The sequence below is a fragment of the Microtus oregoni genome, unplaced genomic scaffold, assembly GCF_018167655.1.
Source record: "Microtus oregoni isolate MIOR12 unplaced genomic scaffold, Mior012 000050F_003, whole genome shotgun sequence".
NCBI lineage: Eukaryota > Metazoa > Chordata > Mammalia > Rodentia > Cricetidae > Microtus > Microtus oregoni.
Window position 1 is genome coordinate 934,083 of NW_024543227.1, and position 19,779 is coordinate 953,861.

General features: G+C 41.2%; 2 long non-coding RNA genes and 1 other non-coding gene across 3 annotated transcripts; all 3 read left to right on the plus strand.

Moving 5' to 3' along the window:
- The first annotated feature begins 9,228 nt into the window (after positions 1-9,228).
- On the plus strand, positions 9,229-9,300 carry Trnaa-cgc. The gene has a single exon. It is a non-coding gene; the product is annotated as a tRNA-Ala (tRNA).
- Positions 9,301-9,911: 611 nt separating this feature from the next.
- LOC121436798 lies at positions 9,912-13,325 on the plus strand. The gene is made up of 3 exons (XR_005972806.1): positions 9,912-10,065; positions 12,906-13,012; positions 13,263-13,325. It is a non-coding gene; the product is annotated as an uncharacterized LOC121436798 (long non-coding RNA).
- Positions 13,326-14,409: 1,084 nt separating this feature from the next.
- Positions 14,410-19,777, plus strand: LOC121436823. The gene is made up of 3 exons (XR_005972841.1): positions 14,410-14,448; positions 15,589-15,802; positions 19,741-19,777. It is a non-coding gene; the product is annotated as an uncharacterized LOC121436823 (long non-coding RNA).
- The last annotated feature ends 2 nt before the right edge of the window (positions 19,778-19,779 follow it).

Consider the following 19,779-nt stretch of genomic DNA (forward strand, 5'->3'; position numbering starts at 1 on the left):
CCAACCTTAGACCTTACTTACTTTTTACATTATAGTAGCCTATTTCTTTAAAATTTATTAATTCTGTAATTTAGTTTCTTCGTCTTTGTCCATATTCTGCTACCTTACTTCTACTTTTTACTTCTTAATATTGAGAATTGGACCCAGGACCTTGGACAGCATGAGCCCACAATCTTTCACTGAGACACAACCCTTTCCTGTCTTTCCAGTTTTTCATCTGATGCACTTGCTCCCAAGCACAGGTATATGACTTTCAGAAAAATCAACTAGAAAAGTCAGTAATTTTTAGTTTACTGTCATTTATGATCTTCTAAAACTGTGCCCACTAATAAATAAATTCTAAAACTTATATTAGAATCCTATTTTAGTATGGTAAAGACAGGTTACATTATGATCAAGAATTATGTTTTTGGTTCCAAGTTTTATTTTTTGTTAAGAATCACAAAAAATAAAAGGAAGAAAGAAAAACATAAGTCAAAAATAACAAAAAAAAGAAAGAAAATGTCTAAGTAAGAGAGTGGCCTGTGTTGTTAGATACCTTAGACATACAGGGCCCACCTCTGCCCCCATTTCCTGACTACCTTGAGGTCCCGATGGCTGATGTAGTTAGTGCACTTGACTTTTCCTCTTCATGATAGATTGCTTTGGGTACTTTGTTGAATCTCAGAAGTCCATAGTTGGTAAAGTAATGACTTCTGGCTACATTCGAGCCTTACCCACACACCTTATCTCTTCTTCCAGGTTAGACGACTTTATAACACCCCAGGCTGACTTGAGATCATGTCTGGATTTCTTTATGTTCAGAGCTTCCTGAGACTTTAAATGTCTAACTCCTGATGTGGCTGTTATTTCTGCTACTAGCCTCTTCCCTCTCTTTTTATCCATAGCAGAGCCACTGACAGTTCTTCAGCATTTCCCAGAAATGTTCAACAACTTGCATCTGTCTTGGCCTCAGGGCAAATGAGGTGACAATTTTCTGGGCAAAGAGGTGAGTGATGAGGTGTTAGAATAACCCTCAGAGCTCATAACCCTTGAGCCTTCAAGGGCAAGGGGAAACGGGGAGGTGGGCCACGTCCTTCCTTACCTGACAGCCACCAAGAAGAAAAGAGTATTCTCACAAGCATGAGCTCCAACCAGGTGCCATAACATGGGTTCCAATCCAGTTTCCACACCATCTAAGCCCACATACAGTTGGATCTACTCCCTGTGATACTTTCAGGTCCATCTTGCACAGCAGTGGGACTAGGCTAAGTACAAATCCCTGAGCACAGTGCTTTGCTGATGTCATGCTAAGTCTTTTATGCATTGCATCCATTTCTTTTTGTCAAACAAGTATAGTAATACCTTCCTGCCATGTGAAGGTGAGGACAGCACATAGCTTGTCTGTTTGTGAGTGGTTCCTTGCCCCTTTTAGGTTAACTGTGGCCCAAATTCATAACTCTCTTCGTGACTCAGATAGCTGATATACTGCCCCTATCACTTCTGTTCCATCCTGTGGTAGATTGCTTCAGATCAGATGTGATCTATAATCTCAATAGCCCCCTGCCAGGGACCCACTGTCTCCTCCTAAGGAGTATTAACTCAAATTGTAATCATCTTACTACATGTTCTGGGAAGTTAGGTCCCCTAGAAGCTTTCCTGACCAATACCAGGAGAGGTTAACTCCTTTCCTAGGTCAGGAATAGGATTCTTACAGCAGCTACCCCCAACATAGGAGCTATGCCCAGAAGCTTGTACCTCTCAAGGATCCTTTGTCCTATGGCAAGCACTGAGCAACTCCCACTGCAGGGTCACCTGTACAGGAATGGAGGTTGAACCGAAGCCTCCTCTTTTCCTGGAGGTAAGGTATCCCTTGTCCTCCCAGCAAGCTCATACTCTTGGGTTTACCCAGAGGTTCTAGACTCCACCAAGGAAATCCCATATTCCCCATCCTAAATCTTTCTTATAGGTTTAAATGGGAGCCTTTCTCACCTAGTTTTCTGGAATCTTTCATGTTCCAAGGTTTATTCTTGGAAAAGTTGGGAGAGTCGGGGAAGAGATCCCTGGTGGAGATCAACAGGAACTGGCACAAAGAGGGAGAAACCCAGGAGTCCTCCATCCTACTGCCTGTATATTGGGATGGGACCAAGCTCCAAGACAAGGGATTAGTCTCCTTGAAATTCAGAAAGTGGGGGTTGTGGCTTCAAGAGAAAGATACAAAGGAAGATTCTGTCAAGTCTCTCCATGGAATCGGACGTCCAGGTCTACAACAGGGCTACTTTCACAGTAACTCAGAAGAAGCTCAGGCTCCTTCCTCACATGAGAGCTCTTAACAAAGAGCTTGGACCACCTTCAGACTCAATGAAGCGAGGAACAGAAGTGGGTGTCACTTTCAGACATGGGTTCCTTGAGAACAGAATATCTCAAGGCTTTTCATAGGCAGATCCTGCATCTTCCTTGCTCTCAGAACACGGATTCATACACTCCCATCACTATCCTCTCCAAATCCATACCCTTTTCTAATTCAAGGGACTGATAAATTCACTGGAAAGAAATAGAGACTGACAGCTATGAACTGTTTTAAACTCTTCTTGGGCAGGACTGTAAGGATGTAGGCCTTACTCTTCTTAGAAATAAGTCTGGATGTTACACAGAGATACCCTGTCTCAAACAACAACAACTACAACAACAAACCCTCACACAAACAAATAAATAAAAACAAAAAGAGAAAGAAAGAAAAGAAAAGAAATAGAACTAGGTCTGGAGTCTCAAGAAAATAATCACAAAGCCATTTTAGCAAGGCAAGAAGTTTGACTTGCGCAGAATGGCACATAGCCGTGCCCAATCAAAGTCAAGAACACTGAGCAGAATCCCATTTGGTTTTTGGTTTGGTTTTTATCTCTACCACAAAAGGGAGCCTGTGCCTTAGCCTGAGGGGTCAGAGCTGGGCCTGACATGCTTATCCACTTGGGTAACTTAAATGGCTTAGCTGGTAAGTGAAGCACAAATTCTGAGAATACCATGCATCGTGGAACACACATTTTGATTTGAAGAAGTGCTGGCCCGGGGGAAATTTCAATTTTTTTCAAGTGCATTCTCTATTATTAAAAAAAAAAAGACTTTGTCTTATTTAACCCTTTAATAAAGACAATTTGCCTTATTCGCATTTCCCACAATCCCACCAAGCTGTGGTTCCAGTTGCAGAAATGATGGTACTACTCAGAGCTGGAAACCTCAGGCTAGGCAATTCTGAGACCTGAGTCCTGAGCTTCTCTTCAAGAAAAAGGAAGCATTTGTGTAACTAACAAGATTTAACATCCTTACGCATTTTTTATTTATTTATTTATTTATTTATTTATTTATTTATTTATTTATTTATTTTGGGTTTTTTGAGACAGGGTTTCTCTGTGGCTTTGGAGCCTGTTCCTGGAACTAGCTCTGTAGACCAGGCTGGTCTCGAACTCACAGAGATCCGCCTGCCTCTGCCTCCCGAGTGCTGGGATTAAAGGCATGCGCCACCATCGCCCGGCTCGCATTTTTTTATTTTGACGCAGGCTTTCACGCTGCAGCCCAGATATGCCTTGAACTCGTGCAATCTTTCTGCCTCATCCTCCCATAGTCTGATATTACAAACATGAGCCACCACACTTGGTTTAAGGTCAGGGACCATCTTAAATGCAGAATGCCTAGCATACCCAGTCTTTAATGGGGGGTTCAATAAATTCTAGCAAGAAAAATTAACAGAATAATAGTTATAAGAAATCCTTGATATGATATTCAATGTTAACAACTTGGGCCTTTGGTGTTATATATAGTCAGTCATCACAATGTTTCTTAAATTGTTAGCATAATTACTACCATTTTAGAAGTAAGAACACGGAGATTCAGAGAGGTTGAGTAACTTGCTCACAGTCACACTGCTGTGAAGTGGAAGGGCTGAGATTCAAATTCATGAAATCTGGCTTTAAAACCTGCCCTCTTAAGCTTGCTACCATAACCAGAGCAATGCAAAACTAAAATTATACCTCCACTGCTTTAGGTCTCAGTTACTATGTTCATCATATGTGAATAACAATGCTACATGCTTGCACAGCATTATGAGACATAGTAGCTAGCATGTAAGAAAGTATCTGTCACATAGTGGGCATTAATGTCATCTGCCTTTCCTTTCACACCAATCAGAACAGGGAGGAATGAGGGGACGTGGAATGAAGGCATAGTGGTAGAGGAGCTAAACACCAAAGTTTCAGGGGCAGATGCTTCTGTTCCAGAAACTAGCCACGAACAGCCTGCAGATAGGTGGTCAGCATTGGGAAGACTCGAGTCATGGCCTCAGCCACCATATTCCGTAGTCTAAGGTCGGGGAGGTCCATAGGTAATGACCAGGACTGTTGAGTCAAATCAGAGGATCCAACCCTTTATTCAATTTCTATATCGCTTGGAGCTGATCATCTGACTCTGGATACAATTCCTATAGCTGAGGGGGTGGGTGCCTTGCCTGGTGTCCATGAGCTTTCTTTAGCTGACTACGTATGACTCCCGGTCTCAGAGATGGACTTCAGCTCCTTTCAAGGAAGGATTTCCCAATAGAAGGGAAGGAGTCTGAATCTGATGGTGAGCTCTCCATTTTTTTTTTTTTTAAAAAGTGTGTTCAGGTACTGTTAAACACAGGCAGAGGCCCACTGCCTCGGCAACCTCCTAAATCCACCGCAGCTATTTATTCAGGATCCATTGGCTGAGGCAGAGTGGAGGGCAGTGGAAAGCACGGAGTATTGTCCTAGTCTCCAGAAAGGGCAGGAAAGGTTTGGAAGGGAAAGCCTCACTACAGGCCTAAGTCTGCATGGTACCAAGAGGAGGTATGTCTCCCATGTTCTGGAAATGATGCAGACTTGAATGTTGACGTCAGAGACCTAGTTACAGACAATTGAGAAGGGGATTAGCAGCACATTGCTCTGTTGAGGTTAGGTAGAGGAGAAAGAACACCAAGAGAAAGGTACCACTCCTGCCACAGAAAACTCGGTGGAGAAGGGGCATTTAATCCAAGCAGATCTATAACAAGTGCGGCCAAGAGGAGTTGGTAACATGGAAGACAGCACCTGGCATACAACAGGCACTTAGTAAGAATAAAGACTTAGCAGGGACTCCCCTCCCCAGTCTAAGGAGCGCAAATGGAGGGCCTCACAAAAGAACCATAGGGCAGAGTCCAGGAGCAGATACAACATGGCCCATATCTAGCGTGAGCAGACAGATCGGGGTAGAAGAATAACCTACTCATAAACAAAAGCATAGCCTGCTGAAAAGGGCACTGAGAGCCAAGATTAGAAGGCAGAGTCCCAGTATACAGATGGGCAAACTGAGTTCAGCTAATGGAAAAGGACTGGCCCTGGAAATCTCTGCACATGAAGCTAGAGGAAAATGTAGGCTTGGCTACAATGGAGCTAAAATCAAGAGTGAATACACTCAAAATATGCACCAACAACCCAGATAACCTCTTAGTCCCAAAGGGTTCCCAGGCTGTTTGGTGTGGTAAATTGACTCTAGCTGGAAGCCTGACTCTTCCCATTGTCTCCCTCTCCACACCCCTTCTCTCTCTTTCTCCCTCCCTTCTCCCTTCTCCTCTTTCCCCTCCTTTGCTATCTTCCCAGAACCCTGCCCTGCTAAAGGGAGGAAAGCATCAAAAGTAAATGCCTTATTACAAAGCAGCCTCTGTTCATTGCCTTGGCTGTTGTTAGAGGGGCAGGGAAAGGTTCTGCCTCTGTGCATGCTTGTATGGGCTCAGGAAGGTATGGATGAGGCAGTTTGGGACTCAGCTATACATATCGGTCTTCTCTTTGTCTCTTCACATTCAGCATGAAACCTAGAAATTAGAAGTGCACAGTGAGATGCACCATGTTCACCAGCACTGTCAGATAAATAGCAACCATATTTTCAGGTATGATATATTCCACATGTTGCATGAGATATAGATATATATTTATATGCACTTTATCATTTGGCACAGAAACTTAAATAAGTTTCCTCTAATTTGAAGTCCTACAATGATCTTCTCTTTTTAAAACTTTTCTCCACCCCCTTTATTGAAAAGAGATTCTTTTCAAGTTCACTATAATCTGAATACAATTTCTCCTGACTCCCTTTCTCTACTCCTCCCAGCTCCACCCAGTCTCTTTCATCCAGGTCCACTTCCTTTCTGTCTCTCATTTTAAAAAACAGGCTTCTAAGATATAACAACAAACCACAACAAAATAAAATATAATAAAACAAAAATAAAGAATAATGTTTATTATTGTATCTTGCATTCTATTTTTTCCACGTGCTAAGTGCTGAGATTGTAGGCATGAACCACCAGTCTTGGCTAAGAGGATTTGGGGGGTGGGTTCTATTGTTTTTTAAATTGATCAATTTGTTTTTTAAATTTCATTTTACATTCCAACCACAGTTCTCCCTCTGCTCACACTCCCCATGCCTCCCCACAGCAGCCCACACCTTCTCTACTCCTCCCGAGGGGTAAGGACACATTAATTTGGGGCAGTACCAAGTCCCTCTTTCCTGCATTAAGGATAGCATCACATCTCAACACAGAGAAAGGGCACCAACAAACAAGGCTGAGCACCAAGGATAGATCCTGATCCCACTGCTGGGGGCCCCCTCAGATAGTCCAAACTTCACAACTATCTCTCCACATACAGAAGGCCCATCTGAGTCCATCAATTACTGGAGAAGCCTCTATAATGATAGTTGGGGTAGTCACCAATCTGATAATAGGGGAAGGCCAGTTCAGGAACCCTTTCCACTACTGCTAGGAATCTTAGCTGGGATCATCCTTGTGGATTCTTGGGAATTTCCCTAGCACCAGGTTTCTCCCTAAAACCATAGTGACTCTCTCTATCAAGTTCCCTCTTACATTGCTTTCCCACTCCATTCTCTATGACCATCCTGTTCCCTCATGTTCTCCTTCCCCATTGCCTCTCCTTCACCACGGCCTCACCCCCAGTTTACCCAGGGGATTTCATCTAATTCCCCTTCCCAGGGCGATCCATGCATCCCTCCTTGGGGCTTCCTTGTTACCTAGCTTCTCTGGAGCTCTGGATCGCAGCCTGGTTACCCTTTGATTTACATCTAATATACACTTAGAAGTGAGTACATACCATGTTTGTCTTTCTGAGTCTGGGTTACCTCACTCAGAATTTTTTTTTCTAGTTCCATCATTTAACCTGCAAATATCATGATGTCTTTTTTTTCTGAAATAAGAATAATACTCTATTATATAAGTGTACAGCATTTTCTTTATCCCTTATTCTATTGTGAGACATCTAGGTTGTTTCTAATTTTGGGCTATTGGGAATAGAGTGGAAATAAACATGGAATAGCTAGTGACCTTCTGGTAGGTTGAAGTGTCCTTGGGGTATATGCCCCAAGTGCTATATGTGGAATATGAGGTAGTTTGAGTCCCATCTGGAGTACAAGTATTGAAGAGATCAGGATACAAGGAACCTATCTAAACACAATAAAAACAATTTACAGCAAGCCAACAGCCAGCATCAAATTACACGGAGAGAAACTCAAAGTGATTCCACTAAAATTACGAAGAATACAAGGATGTCCACTCTCTCCGTATCTTTTCAATATAGTATTAGTTGACCTAGCTAGAGCAATAAGACAACAAAAGGAGATCAAGGGATACAAATTGGAAAGGAAGAAAAGTCAAACTTTCATTATTTGCAGATGATATGATAGTACATATAAGTGACCACAATAACTCTACCAGAGAACTCCTACAGCAGATAAACACCTTCAGTAATGTGGCAGGATACAAGATCAACACAAAACAATCAGTAGCCCTCCTATATAGAAATGATAAAATAAAGAGAAAGAACTCAGAGAAACATCCCTTTTTGCAAGAGCCACAAATATAAATTATCTTGGGGTAGCTATAACTAAGCAACTGAAACACCTATATGACAAGAACTTTAAGTCTCTAAAGAAAGAATCTGAAGAAGATATCAGAAAATGGAAAGATCTCCCACGCTCATGGATGCTCTTGCATAGGTAGGACCAACATAATATAAATGGCAATCTTACCAAAAACATTCTAGAGATTCAAAGAAATGCCCATCAAAATCCAAACACAATTGCTCACAGACTAATAGAACAATATTCAACTTCATGTGAAAAAAAATTACAATAGTTAAAACAATCCTGTACAATAAAGGAACTTCCAGAGGCATCACCATCCCTGAATTAAAACTTCACCATAGCGCTGTAGTGATAAAAACAGTTTGGTATTGGCATAAAAGCAGAAACATGGACCAATGAATTAAATTAAAGCCCCAGGTATAAATTCCTCTGGGCAATGTGCCTTGCCTTCTCTGAGGAGTAGATGAAGGTTGGGGGGACGGGTAAGAAGAGGGAATGGGCTGAGGAGAGGGAATAGAAACTTGGATGGTATGTAAATGAAAAAAAAATGATTGTTTTCTTTTTAAAAAATACTCACTTTTCTAACTCATCTGAACATACATGAAATATTTATTTAATGATTTTGTATATTGAGACATATACTAGGTGATGTATGAAAAGAGGACATATTTCAGAAAACCTCTCATTTTTGAAACTTACAAAGCATGCGGTGAGATACATAAACATGCAGAAAGTGACAGCACCTTAGGGTTTTGTGAACCAATAGCTACCGCACATTTAGTTATTGCCATAAATGGAGTGATGGACAGTATTGGCAACGTTAAGAAACAAAATGAGCAGCCTGACCAAGATTATAAAAACTGCCTTTCAAGCCCGGAAACTAAGGCGTCTTTTAAAAGAGAAAGGAGGTATGCTAGAGAGGGTTTCAGGAAGCTACTCATACTCTCAAACATGACCGCATATCAGCAACATATTATTATTAATTCCCCATGATACTGGCATGTTGAACCACCTGCAGGTAAAGTTGAAGTAAAATTGATGGGACTGAGTACTTCAAAGTATCATTCATTGTTAGCTTACCATGCTTCAAAGAATATAAGGTTTGTTCTTATAATTGTTGTTGTTATTATTTTTATTGTTATTATTTTTCCTTTGATTGAAAATAGATTGTTTTCTCATGCAACAAATGTCCCAAGAATCCTATCAAAGCACTAAACTCAACCTGGAATCCAGTATGCTCAAAGGACCTGATGCAGACCCTTGCAGAGACTCTGAACGTTGGCTCGGTTCCTCTGACTTCACAAGGGCTTTGATGAAACTGTTACCAGGTGTGGGGATGTAGCTCAGAGGTAGAGCACATGTTTCGCATATATGAGGCCCCGGGTTCGAGCCCAGGCATCTCCAAAACAATACTTTTAACCTTTGATTTTCTTTTTTCAGGATGTTTCTGTGCAAGGTGTCCCAGAATTTAAAGTCCCGTGATGAGGTTATATATGCATAGCTAATTATTGGATAAAATTGCTCATTTGTCACCGTGACAGCAATGTTCATCTTTGTGACGACATTTCCATAGATACCACCATGGTCTGGTGAGTACAATGTGGTCGGGCTTTTAGGGATATGCTTTGTTCACAGAGCGGAAAAAAAAGAAAAGCTCTGCATTCGTAGTGGGGACAGTTTCTCTAATGGGTATGCTTTCTTGGGTGAAAACAAGGGTGAAGAGTTCTTCCTTTGAGAGGAAGTAAGGGAGGGCTGGGCGGAGCCATTCCTGGTTACTAAGGGGGAGGCAGCATTGCGGTTGTCATAGAAACCGGGGTCATTATGGCGACTCTTTTCAAATGGCAACCGGACGATGTCCTGGAAAGGAGCATTCAGTTCCTGGTGTTTGGACTGAGTTGAGCTTATGGATTCCCGGAGGGGAGCACCAGAATCTTTCTGAGGGTTGGGAGGCAGATGCGGGGATTCCAGACCCAAGTAGGACCACTCCTACCTCGGGGCTTGCAGCCTGTGTTTCTCCGGAAGGAGAGAGACTTGGGACCATTCTGCCTCCTCCTGTGCTGTTCTGTACAGGGCTGTGCTGGAGCCATTGTCCAGGAGGGGAGTTGTCGGAGAGTGAGCAGGAGGGAAATGAGGCCAAATGAGCACTCTGTGATCCCGACTTCCCACTCTGTGCGTGAGATTGCTCGCTGACATTTGAGGTTTTCCGTATGTTTCATAGAAATGTTAGAAATGTTTTATCAGATATATGTATTTCTAACTTTTCTCCTAGCCTCAGACTTATCATCTCAATTCTCATCCATGTCTTTGGAAGAGCAGGAGATTTTAAATTGTAAGATCCCACCTTCTCTAGTTCTTCAATTACGGTTTTTATTCGGTGTCTTGTCTGCGAAATCTTTGCCTGGCACTCAGTGACAGGGATTTTCTTCTTGTGTTCTGTTTGACATTTATAGGCTGATTTTTATATTTTTACATCTGTAATTTATTTTGAATGGTCTTCACATATGATACGATGTAGGTCCTAGTTTATATTTGTGGGTTTGGATATACACTTGCCTCAGTATTGCTTCCTGAAAGGCCATCTTTATGCATCAAATTGCCTTGTTTATTTGTGAAACATCAGTTCTCCAATTATCCAATCATGGTACATATGCCAGTAATCCCAGTGCCTGGGAGGCTGCAGCAGGAGTATGGTCAGTTCTTCTCAGCACACACTACACGCACTACACACAAGCTTGATGCCAGCATCAGACACAGGAAAAATGTTGACTCGATATAGGCAGTGGTCTGTAAATGTGTGGATGTGAGCGTGGAATGTTGGTTTTGGACTTTTTCTTGCCAACTTTGATTCAAAAGCATGCTGGTCCAATTACTGTAGGTTCAAACAGAGGTCTCCTATCAGGCAATGCTGTTCTCTAACATTTGTCTGTTTCTAAGGTTTACACAAGCTATATATTTAGTCTACAATGTTTAGAATTATCCACTCAATTTTTATATTTATTCATTTATTTATTTATATTTTTTTGGTTTTTCGAGACAGGGTTTCTCTGTGGTTTTGGAGCCTGTCCTGGAACTAGCTCTTGTAGACCAGGCTGGTCTCGAACTCACAGAGATCCGCCTGCCTCTGCCTCCCGAGTGCTGGGATTAAAGGCTTGCGCCACCACCGCCCGGCTTCCACTCAATTTTTTTTTTTTTTGGTTTTTCGAGAATTTTTAAAAAGAGTAAGTGCTATTTTATTGTTAGTGCATCGAATCTGTAGCTCAGTTTTGAATCAACAGACATCTTACTAATAATGTATTGTTTGAGCCGTGAACATAGTTGTCCTTCATTAAGACAGGTTGTCTCCAATTCAGCAATGTTTGGAAATCTCTCGGCCTATCAGCACTATGGATCTATCTGTCGCGATAATGCACAAATATTTGTACTTTTTGATTCATCTATAACTGCTATTATTTTTTAAACAAATAGATACGTATTGTTTTTTCTGTGAACAAATTATTAAATCTTCTGTAAACTGTCAGGAAACAAGTGTCAATGAAACTTACAAAGGATATATTTTGTTGAAAGCATGGATTATCCCATGATGAAAACGTTATTTGATGTGTAATGCAGTTTGTCGCTATTTTCTTATCGGCATTTACAGGTTATTATTGACAGTCTGAAACAAATGAGAGAAATGTCCCAGAGACAAGTCCATGGCCATCGTCACAGGAATCTCATTCAGACCACATAATTTAGGAGCTCTCACCATCCTGTGTGTGGTCAGAGACGAATCTGTTGTAACGTGATTGTACCCCTTGAGCTCTCAGTAAACACCAGGGAGCTAGGAGAGTGAGAATGAGAGGTGTCGTGTGTGTGTGTCGTGTGTGTGTGTCGTGTGTGTGTGTGTGTGTGTGTGTGTGTGTGTGTGTGTGTGTGTGTGTGTGTGTTTGTACAGGAATTCCTTGGCAGAGGCTGGTCTGCAAAGCCTGATTGATTGACTCTTAGACCTGCAGTGATATGGAGATGGTGGAAGTCGCAGTCCCAGGGCCTAATTACAATTTCCTTTGTGTTCTCTTGAGCCCATGAGTAGCCAATCCTTGGGCCCCCTGTGTTGGACTTACCTAATACCTTGTCACTAACAGATGACGTTGGACCTGACATTTAAAATATCAGAATATGTCTCCTTAACAAAGCTCTAAGTTTCTGCGAGTCAAAGTACTGTGTGTCATCACATAGCAGCTAGTAGCTGAGGTTTCTCTGCTTTACCATAATAGTCTACTTAATATTATCTCCAATGCACTGAAGGAGAGTCTACAGTTTCTTCATTCTGTTATTATAAAAACTTCATGAAACTGTTTCCACATTGTGACATGCAATTTGTACTAACATAAACCTGTCTCACTCATGTTTACTCACATATATTTGACTCCAGAATGAACTCTCTTCTTCCTTCGAGGTGAGAGCTGTGTGTTTACATTGACAATTGTTAGTGTGTGTTGTGTATATACTCATGCTTGTGCAGATATGTCCCTGGTTATATGTTGTGAAAGTTAGTTAATCACTTACTGCTGTGATAGGTTATGTGTTATAATTCTCCTGGTCCTCTTCAATGATGACCTGGTGTGTAGTACACTGCTTACTTATCTCCATAGTTCTTTACTCATGTGCTGACTTTTATCAGTATGGCTCAACACCCATTTTCCTAAACTGTTTTCCTCTCTATTGCCGTTCTCTATTTCCATGCTCCATTTGTCCCAGTATTGGCTAGAGGAATCCTTTTAAGATGGCATCAATGAATATCACAAATTCACCTTAAGCTTAGGAGCTCACAGCCCTGCTTCAGGGAAAGTTTGCCCCAAATTAACAGCTCTGCTCTGGTAGGGGAGGGTTACCCCAGCCAGGTTGTTACAGCTCTCCTTAGATCCTCAGAAGAGTAACAACTCTGCTCTGCTAGGAGAAGCTTTTCCAGTTCTGCTCCCCTCACCTCTGCCTTGCTCCAGTTGAAGTCATTGCTTCTCTGTTCTTCTTAGGCAAAGAAGGTCTCACCCAAGCCTCATTTAAGAGATTCACTGGGAGGGAAGAGTCCAGGAGGTGGCTGACCCTGCAAGAGTGGGAAAGGCAGCTCCCAACTGAACAGGTACAGGGTGGTTTCATGCTCAGTGATTAGCTTGTTTTCCTGCTCTGGGATTGGTTCCTTTTATGCTGAGAGATTGGTTAGTTTGTTTCGCTGATTTGGTAAGTGGAAGAGTGTGTTTCTGTGGCTTTGGTTTCAGGGGCAAAGTGTGTTTATTTCACTGGCCTTTTTAAAACGTTGGGCTCTGGTTTCAGGGCCAGTGAATTGATTCTAGTCTCAGGGTCAGTGTATGTTTCTTTTGCTCTGGTTTCAGGATCAGGGTGTGCTGCTTTGGACAGAAAGGGGTGTTGTTTCCCCTAGAAACAGATATGCAGTCCATTGTGGGCCAGCAAGTGAGTGCTGAGAACCCAGCCCAGGTCTTCTGTAAGAGCAGCAAGTCCTGTTAACCATGGGGCAATCTCTGAAGTCCAAGTCACCAAATATAAAACGTAATTTGTATTTTTCCACTTTTCCCCATAATGACAATAGACATCTTCTTATACTCAGGTAGGTATAAGTTTCATTATTATTTACCAATCCATAAAGTTTCTTTATGTTACTTAGGTTCTCATACCCAACCACTGCCCAACTCTGTCTGCAGAAAAATACAACAATCTGATATTATAGACAAATTTATATATGCTGGAATGTATTAGGATAAAACCAGAGTTTAGAGACATCTGGCCTTCATTCATCTTGAATATATGTTTAAATTTATCTCTTTTGTTGCCCATGATAATTGTTCATTCTTAATATGAAATAGTGTAGCAATGTATAGCTACACGGCAAGTTTTATAATTTAGTTTATTTCATGTGTATATATGCTTGCCTACATATAGGTATGAAGAGCTCATGCATGCCTGTTGCTCATGGAAGCCAAGAGTGGACATTGAATCCCTTGGCACTGGAGTTAACAGTTGAAAACTGCCGTGCTGGTTTTGGGAAATGAGTCTTTGCCTGTTGCCTGTTGCTGAGGTTGTTTTCAATTTCAGTGTCTTGTATATAAAGCTGTTGTGAACTGAAATAAATAAGTCTTTAAAAGAAAATATGTCCTCTTTCTCCAGGTTATATATTTGGGTTGTGATGGCCAGATGACAATTAACATATGAAGAAACAGAAAAAGATTTTTCCAAGTTATCATCCTGTTTTCCATGGCCACCAGCAGTGGGTATTTGAGAGTCATCCTCCACAAACTTGCCAGGTCTTTGTATGACAAGTCTTTATTTCTGAGTATTTTATATGGGTGTCGAGAGTCCCATCAGAATCACCTGTCTCTCTTCCCTAAGTGTTAAGCATGTTGCTGCTGTATGTTTCTCTTAGTGGAGCATCTACTCACCCTTCTGGTCAAGTTTTATTTCCTGAATTGTTTATTTTCTTAGTGTCTCCTTTAGAAGCTTTCTGTATTCTGGATACAGGAAGACTGTCATCTGATATACAATTTCCCACATTCATTTTCCCAGGTAAGAAAAATATGTTTCTATCATATATTTGGAAGAATAGACATTTTCTCACTTTATGGAATTCTTAACACTCCTGTTCTTCATTTAATGAATGGGGGTTTGCCGTATCTAAGAAGTTTGTTTGTAATTCATGAACCTGAACATCCAATTGTATTCTGCTACAAGATTCATGTTTAGGTTGTAATTTGGACTTCTTTTAGGTTTATTTTCCCTATTTACTGAGGGTCTGCCTGTATGTCTGTGTGTGCCAAATACACGTTTGAGTGCAGATGCCCACTGAGACCAGAAGAGACTGTCAGTTCCCCTGGATCTGGAGTTACAGACATCTGTCACCCATCATATGGGTGCTGGAAACTGAAGTCAGGTCCTCTGCAATAGCAAAAGGCACTCTTAACTTCTGAGATGTCTCTCTAGTCCTGTGTAGATCATTTGTTCATTCTCGATTGACTTTTGTATCCTGCGATATACGTTTGTCTATATTTATATTTGTGCATAGGGAGGTCTGCTTGTCCCAAAATAAGACAGAAAGACAGGGCATTGAAGGGGATATGAGAGGGAACACACAGCCCCTCACCCTGTAATCATTTTTACATTTTTCTGACATTCAAGAAACCTCAAGCCAACTGATAGAGCCAAAATTACCTGCAGATATGATGCAACTATTCCTAAAGACATCCCAAATAATGTTTAAAAATAACAACAAATAAACTAGAGTCTGAAGATAGGGTGTCAGGAGCTGTTTCCTCCTGAAGTCATTACAGGAACCATCACCCTGGGGAGTCTGCAGAGAACCCCACACCCCTAATTGTGTTAGGAATCGTTCTATTGACAGAGCCTACCCCATACCCAAATTGGCTGTTAATGGAGAGCTATCTGTTAGTGGAACCCGCCCCACATTCCAAACTATCTAGAGAACTAGGTGTGTCAACTCCTAGTTGTGAGTTCCCCGCCTATGTGACCTATGTAACCTCCTGGCCTAGTGACCAACGTGAACTACGTGAACCATGCGACAAGAGTCCAGGCCCCTGTGCCCCCCCCCCCCAATTCCTTACCCTATATAAACTGTAAACCTGTCTCTAATAAGCACAGGCTTCGACAAATCTACCTAGCCTTCTTCCTCTTTCCCCCCATATCTTCCAGATAGTGCCTCTCCGGGACCCTGGAATAGCTGAACTGCCAGGTGGGTTACAGACCCTAGACTGAGTAACCCACCCAAAGCGGTTTACAGTGGCGCCCGAACCAGTGACTCGGAGCATGGCCAACTATTGGATGAAGATGCGCGGTCCCGGGACAACAACAAGAAGAAAAAAGAAGATTCTATGGCTGTAGAACTCAGACACATCTGCAGAATGAGGTAGGCGCAGGATCACTGTCGTCCAAAAAGATATGGGACTTTCAAAGGAAGAGAAATTCATACAGGAATTGGCGCACGCCTTTAATCCCAGCACTCGGGAGGCAGAGGCAGGCGGATCTCTGTGAGTTCGAGACCAGCCTGGTCTACAGAGCGAGTTCCAGGACAGGCTCCAAAGCCAGAGAGAAACCCTGTCTCAAAAAAAAAAAAAATCAATCAATCAGGGAGAGAGGAGTAAGAGTCAAAAAGAGAGATTTATGTGTTTGCTTTATGTGTTTGCTTGCGGACTCAAAAGGGAGTCCCTCGAGATGCGAGAAGTTAGGGTACAATCCACACAGCTATGCCTGCCAAGCAGGCTGGCTGCTAGGGCTAGAGAGCCTATGTCTTTAACCCCCTGCCATATGGAGCAAAAGCTGACAGGCAGGTTTGCTATAAAGGAATCTAGACTCAAAAAGCTGCAGCTTCATTTAGGACAGTAAATATGCTTCTTTTCCATTTTTAAAAATCTTGCTTCTTGGTCAAAAATCTTTAGTTTGTAGGTGTCTAAGTTTATATCTAAGGTAGATTAATTTCAGTACTGTGTTTCTGTAAAAAAGTTTTAAAATCAAAGATTGTAATACATTCAGAAAATTTTTAAAATTGTTTAGGCTATCCTGAGTTTTCATTTCTTTCTCATAAAGTTGAGGTTTGTTCTTTCGAGTTCCGTGAAAAGTTTTGCTATAATTTTAATGAACATTTACATTAAAATCTGTATGTGAGTTCTGTGAAAAATGTTGCTATAATTTTTTTTAATTTATTTATTTATTGTGTATACAACATTCTGCCTCCATGTATGCCCACACACTAGAAGAGGGCACCAGATCTCATTACAGATGGTTGTGAGCCACCATGTGGTTGCTGGGAATTGAACTCATGACCTCTGGGAGAGCAGCCGGTGCTCTTAACCACTGAGCCATCTCTCCAGCCCGTTGCTATAATTTTTAATGGACATTTACACTGAATCTGTAGATTGCTTTCAGTAAAATTGTCATTTTTGCTGTGTTTCTTCTGCTTTCCCAAGAAAGTAGGGGATCTCTCAAGATTTAAAATTCTCATACAAGTTTTTCCATTTGTACGGCCTGCTCTTGGGTGGGAGTCGTATTGTTTCAGCTTGAGGTTCTTTCCTGCTGACAGGTGTTGCTCCAGGCTAAACTGCTGAGACTCCAGCCTCTCACTAAATTTATCAAGGGCAGGAGTTATACTCTACCAAGTGATAATGGTTAAAAATAAAAAACATTTCTGCCTTCACACGCAGAGATTACGGGACTCAAACTTCTGTCCTGCTTGCTTAAAGTTATTCCAAGATATTTTGTGGTGTTCATGGTTACTTAAAAGGATGATGTCTCATTTATCCTAGGTGTAAAAGAGGTACATTTGGGTTATTTTCAGATTCTGGCTATGATAAGTAACTCTGCTGTAAGCAAGTCTGAGCCCATGGTCTTATGGTTAAACAACTTTGTATTTAGGCCCAAAAGGGTTATTGCTAAGTTTTGAGGTAAATATTTGCCTAATTTTAAAAAAATAGACATAATGGGGGTCCCCCAGTGCTGGGGAGACTCTCACTCAGGTCTCCCCATGGCTCGCTGGAGGCCATCCTTGCTGAGGTAGTGCACGTGGCTTTAGTTGGGGGGGTGGGGGGAGGAGTTCAGCCTCTAGTGACCTAAAGAGAAAATTTTTGAAAAGGGGCCACAGCCCAGTGGTCCAGGAGGGTCATAAATTCCAAAAATACAGTGGTGGTCGCAGGAGGACAGCTGCCTGCCTTGGGACCACTCCCAGGGTCATAATCCGCTAGTTCCTAAAACAGTACTGTGATAATTGCAGCTGGAAAACCCGTTTTTCGAGGTAAAGGTCTGGCTTTGTCTTCAGACAGTTCCTGGTACAGGGTCGCTGAACAGGCTAGTCCTGGATTTTTGATCCTTCTCTTCCTGATGAGGGAGTCTGGTTTATCCAGGTTTTTCAATACTATGTGTGATCCAAAGGTGACTGTCAGTTTGCACTTCCAGCAATGGAGTTTTTTCCCTACCCACATTTTCTTAAGCATAAATTGTTAGCAGTAATTTTTAATCTTGGTCATTTTTGCAAGGATAAAATAAAATCTCAGAGTTTTGGTTTGCATTTCTCTGAGGGCTAAAGGATGTTCTGCTTAAACATTTTTTAGGTGTCTCTCATTTTTAAGTTCGTCTGAGAGTTTTCAGATTAGGTCTGTAACAAATATTCTTATTGGATTAATTTTTAATAACTAATTTCCTGAGTTCTTCATATATTTTTGAAAGGGATTTATGGTAAGTAAAGATCTTTTCCCACTCTATAGCCTTGTTATACAAAAGTTTCTCAATTCAAGAGATCTAGTTTATGGTTTCTCACAATGTTTGTGCCACTGAGGCTGTGTTTGAGATGTGGCAAAGTGTACTTCAAAAAATTTTTTCTCTGTGAGGTTCAACATAATTTTTATATGCTGAGGCCTTTGGCTCATTTAAACTTAAGTTTTGTACATGGAGATGAATATGGATCTATTTTCATTCTTCTACATGTTGGTGTCTAATGAGGCCAGCATTATTAGTTAAAATGCTTCCTTTTTCCATTTTCCTATCTGTAAGGCAGACTTAAAACTTAAGAGGAGGATAGCTTGCAAACTTTTGGTTGGATGTCCAATGGTTAAAGCTCTAGTTATAATAGTCTTATGAGGGACCTTGAGCCAATAGATAAAATTCTTACAAAAAAAACAGTTTTCAATAGAAAGCTTAAGCAAGCTGCCTAACAGATACTCAAGCAGGTAAAATATAAATCAAAAGGTAAAGTATGCAATAATCAACAAATACAGTATATTAATTATAATTCAGCTATGGCAAGTGTGTATATTAAGTACAAACTTATTCTACAACAGTTTTATAAAAAAATGCTGTTTGTGGCTAAACCTTCCCAGTTTTGCCAGTTAAGATATTAAACTCTTAATTTAAAACAGTAGCCTGTCTGATACAAAAGGACAGGATAAAAGCTGAAAAATTGTTTGACAGAATATTGACTATGATCAGTGTTTCTTATACTAAACAATAGATTCATTGATAATTTTAAGACTGATTCCTGGACAATTGTCTTTGCTCAATTCAAAGGCAAAAACAATAATCTTTTCCCAGATCATTGCTACAATTCACACAACTGTATTTTGCTAATGTTATAGCAAAAAATCCCTTAAAGGATTTTATGCTAATTTTTAGCACATTTCCCCAAATTTATTTTTGTTTTTATGCTTATATCAAATACAAAAACATTCATAATATTATAGAATATTATACACTCACTAGGAATGTTGATAAAGATATTTGTTTATTCATTCACTTGGAGTTCTTAAGTAAAACAGTATAATAGAAAATAAGTTAGAAAAGACTGTATATTCCAAAATCCTAAAAGTGATCACTTAGGGGCAGTATAAAAATACACAGAGCATTGCTATCATGAAAGTTAACTAAACCGAGGCGCTTGTGTGAGCCCCCATGCTCACATTCTCACTCAGGCTTCCCCCAACGCCTCAGCCACACCCCCTCCCACTACTCCTGCCCCACTCCAGGCCATGTGGGCTAGAAGTTACTTTCTCATACAATCCATTGGGTGTCCACAGTATTGGGGTGGTAGTCCGAGGCCAGCCTGAGACCCTTCCTGTGTACACACAGGACTCACAGACTCCCACTGTCCCACACAGGTCATCTGACTGTGACCTTGTCCAGCTCTTCCCTCTCAATAAGAGAACCAACTACAGAAGCCTGAAAGGTCTGTCAGCTATGAGGAATAGGTTCACAGCAGAGGTCTAAGTGTCACGGTTAGGCCACAGGAGATATCCATTTCAGGACCCTAAGAATATTTTATTAACAATTAACAAGTTTTCCTCTTTTTATGTGTGGTATTAGGGCAAGAACAGGTCTACGGGACTTCCTTCTAAGGGGCAA